Below are 4477 nucleotides of genomic sequence, written 5' to 3'. Positions count from 1 at the left end.
GCCACCGCAACCTCACCTGCTGGGCTCCGGCAATCCTTCCGCCTCAGCCTTCCAAGTAGCCGGAACTACAGGTGTGCGCTACCATGCCCGGTTGATTTTTTGATTTATGGTAGAGATGAGGTCTCGCTGCCCAGGTGGGTCTCGAACCCGTGGGCTCAGGCAATCCACTCACCTCAGCCTCCCAAAGGTGTGGGATTACAGGCTGAGCCACCAAGCCCGGCTGCAATGACTATTTTTAAAATGACATCCTTTTTCTGGTATTAAAAGCAAAGCTTATTCAGTAAATTAAGAAACAAACATCCAGTAAGATATAAGAACACATCTATATTCTCATGACTTAGCTTCTCTCGTTTGCTTCTATTCTCCCTCTCTCTTATCTATCTTTGTTTGGTTTTAAAAATTTAAGTTCATGTTCATGCTATACATGATTAAAATTACACATCAGCCTTTTTCATTTAACATATTACTTCCTGAGCATCTTTGTCAAACTTTTAGAAACATTTTACCAAAGATTTTTTGAAGGCATGAAGGCTATTCTTTATAAATTTCTAAAATTAGGGATAGATAAATTGTGGCCACATTTTTGCACATATCTTGGGTTACATTCTTAATTATTTTCTTAAGAAATATTACTAAAAGTAGATTTAACAAAATATTAAAGGGTTTGATACATAGTGCTATAATATCCTCCAGAAAGCCTGAACCGATTTAAACCCCCATTATATCTGTACGTATTTCTACTGCAGCCTTGTTAGCATTGAAGAACATAATTTTACAAAAGAAAAAGTAGTACTTTGATAAACAGGGAAAAGGAAAGAACACTGCTGTTTAATTTGCATGAAACACTAAATACATTCTTCTTATTGTTTATTTTTTATTTTCCTTTCACAAATTGCCTGCTTATATTCTTGTTCTTTTCCTAATGATCTGTAAATGCTTTTTCTTATTTCTTTGTGAAACTCTGATAAAGATATTTGCTTTTGTTTAAAAATTAAATAATGACTTTCTCCCCTATGAACAGAAATGTCTGATATCTATGTATTAAAATTTAGCTATCCTTTATGATTTTTTTCTTTGTTTTAGGTTTAGATCAGATTTTAAAGTAAGATACATTTTCTTTTGTTTTATTCTTCCTCCCTTTCTCTCTCTCTCTCCCTACTTCTCTCTCTCTCTCTCCATCTCTTTTCCTTCCCTTTCTTTCATTTTACAATTAATGGGTCAATACTTCTGGGGTATGGAATAAAGCAGAAATCTAACATTTTCCTTTCAAATATATAATCAGTTGTCTATCAACCATTTATCAAACATTCTCTTCTTTCTCCCTTGATTTTGAATATGATATTGGTCAAATGTCAAACTTTAATTAGTATTTGAGTCTCTTTCTGAAACTACTTCCCTGTGTCATTGGTCCATTTGACAATTCTTGCTTAAGCACCACATTGCTTTAATTACTGAATTATATGGTGTGGTAAGTATCATCATCTGGGAGTGTTATTCCCTATTCATCGCTTTCTTTCTGGGGAGTTTATTTATTCTTCTAGATGAATTCTAATATTCATTTTGAAGGAAATTTCACCATTTTGATTAAAAGTAATAAACATTTATGAATTATTTGGAGAAAATAATATAGTTACAGTATTCTTTTGAAAAATTATTCCTTCCTATTCAGGAATACCATTTGTTTCTCAATGTATTTAAGACTCTTTCATGCCTCTCAGTAAAGTCTAACAATTTTCATCATCAAGTGCTGCCTACTTCCTACATTTGTTGCCAGATATTTCATTATATTTGCTGATATTGTTTGTGGAAAGTCATTGTGGGAGGTGGGGGGTGTATGTGTGTGTGTATGTGTATTTTGTATTTGGTCATGAATATTTTGGTTGCTTCTCTGAAGTTTTCCTTTTGCTTCCTTTACTCAATTACACAACTCATTTATTTTTCTTGTTTTGTTGCATCAGATAGAATGCTTGAAGTTTATATTGCCACACATGCCAATGCAGATTCTTCCAGGGTTCCATCATTTAATCAAAAATCCAGTTTTAAGATAGATTTTTGTAAGGGAAGAAAGGTTTATTCTTGCTATTTTTACGTAAATAATATTTATTTATGTATACTAAATATTATATATTTGTGTATGCAAAATATGTTTATTTATTTATATACATAATTATATATGAACTTATATATCTTGATCAAAAATACTTTTTGTTTTGTTTTTGGTTTTTTTTATTAATCAATATTTTTAATTTTGGTATTGTGGGGTACAGTTAAGGGTTAGGTATACAAATATGTTTTGTTCAGGCACCCTTGTTGAAAAGGGGTGTCTCCCCATCCCCAGACAGATGTTTACTACCATTAATCCCACCTCCCTTCCCCTTCCTCCCCACCCCATAGTTTCCCACCACTGTCAATCCTTTTCTTATAGTATTACGATAGATGTTCAAGGTCCACTATATGAGTGAGAACATGTGATACTCAGATCTTTGTTTCTCTGAGAGGTTACTCAGTATTATAGACTCTAGTTCCATCCAGATTGCTACAAAATTCATGATTTTGTTCTTTTTTATGGCTGCGTAGTATTCCATCATGTATATGTACCACATTTTAAAAATCCAGTCCTCTTTTGATGGACAGCATGGTTGCTTCCAGGTTCTTGCTGTTGTGAACAATGCTGCGATAAACATATGCATGCAGGTATCTTTTTCATAGAGTGATTTGAGTTCTTCAGGGTATATTCCTAGTAGGGGGATTGCGGGGTCATATGGGAGGTCAATATTTAGAGCTTTTAGGAATTCCCACATTGTTTTCCACAGAGGTTGCACTAGTTTGCACTCCCACCAACAATGTGTAAGTGTTCCCTTTTCACCACACCCTCTCCAGCAACTGTTATTTTTTGAGTTATTGATAATTGACATTCTGACTGGAGTTAGATGGTATCTCAGTGTGGTTTTGATTTGCATCTCCTTGATGATTAGTGAGTTCGAACATTTCTTCATGTGTCTGTTGTCTGCTCTGATGTCTTCCTTTGAGAAGTGTCTGTTCATATCTTTTGCCCACTTTGTAATGGGATTGTTTATTTTCTTTTCAGCACGTTTGAGTTCCTTGTAGATCCAAGATGTTAAGCCTTTGTCGGACTTGGAGTTGGCAAATACTTTTTCCCAGTCTGTGGGCTGTCTCCCTGCTCTCTTGATGGTTTCTTTGGCTTTGCAGAAGCTTGTCAGTTTAATGAGGTCCCACTTGTCTATCTTATCTCTTATGGCCTGTGGGTTTCGGGTTTTGTTCAGGAATTGGATGCCAGTACCAATTTCCATAAGAGTGTGTCCCACATTTTCTTTCTTTTTTTTTTGAGTTGGAGTCTCACTCTGTCGCCCAGACTGGAGTACAGTGCCCGCTCTCTGGCGATCCTTCCACCTCAGCCTCTCAAGTAGCTGGAATTACAGGCATGTGCTACCACACCCGGCTGATTTTTTGATTTATTGTAGAGATGAGGTCTCGCTGCCCAGGCGGGTCTCGAACCCGCGGGCTCAGGCAATCCACTCACCTCAGCCTCCCAAAGGCGCGGGATTACAGGCCGAGCCACCGAGCCCTGCTGTGTCCCGTATTGTCTAAGGTTCTTATGGTTTGAGGTTTTACATTTAGGTCTCTGATCCATTTAGAGTTAATTTTTGTGTATGGGGATAGATAGGGGTCTTGTTTGAGTCTTCAGCATGTGGTCAGCCAGTTTTCCCAGCACCATTTACTGAATAGATTCTCCTCTCCCCAGTGGTAGGTGGTGGAGGCTTTGTTGAAGATGAGTTGGTTGAGAAATTGAGGTTTTGCTTCTGGAATCTCAATTCTATTCCATTGGCCCATATGCCTGTTCCTGTACCAATATCAAGTTGTTTTGATTATTGTAGCTTTATAGTAAAGTTTTAAGAATGGTAATGTGATACCACCTGCTTTTTTTTTTTTTTTTTTTTTTTGCTGAGGATTGTTCTGGCTATTCTTGGTTGCTTGTGTTTCTATATGAATTCCTGTGTTGTTTTTTTCTAGATCTGAGAAGAATGTTGCTGGTCATTTGATGGGTATTGCATTAAATCTGTAGATTGCCTTAGGTAAGATGGTCATCTTCACAATGTTGATTTTAGATTATGAGGGAAGAGTCCATAAGGATAGATTTAGGACACATGAAAGAGCTCAATGAAGTGGATTTGCTCTCTTCTGATCTTTTGATATGTGAGAATTTAGTAAAAAGACCCTCACAAAACACTAAACCTGCTAGTGCCTTGATTTTGGAATTCCTAGCCTCCAGAACTATGAGAAAATTAAATTTCCTTTAAAAAAATTTCTCAGTCTCAGATATTTTGTTATGGCAGTAAAAATGGACTAAGAGAGAAAAATAGAATAATAAATGAATGATAGCATAATCTAATATATCACATTACAAAAACAGTGATAAATACTCCCGGTTATACTCAAAGATTATGAAAGCTCATTT

General features: G+C 36.1%; 1 long non-coding RNA gene across 1 annotated transcript in view; it reads left to right on the top strand.

Annotated features, from left to right (window-relative positions):
- The window catches only part of LOC110596347, a 34032-nt gene that overhangs the window by 375 nt on the left and 29180 nt on the right, over nucleotides 1–4477 (top strand). The window lies entirely within an intron of this gene.

Source organism: Carlito syrichta, unplaced genomic scaffold (genome assembly GCF_000164805.1).
Source record: "Carlito syrichta isolate Samal-C Ts95f unplaced genomic scaffold, Tarsius_syrichta-2.0.1 Scaffold308812, whole genome shotgun sequence".
Classification (NCBI taxonomy): domain Eukaryota; kingdom Metazoa; phylum Chordata; class Mammalia; order Primates; family Tarsiidae; genus Carlito; species Carlito syrichta.
The sequence above is the reverse complement of the archived record's forward strand: the minus strand, read 5'-3'. Positions and strand labels throughout refer to the sequence as shown.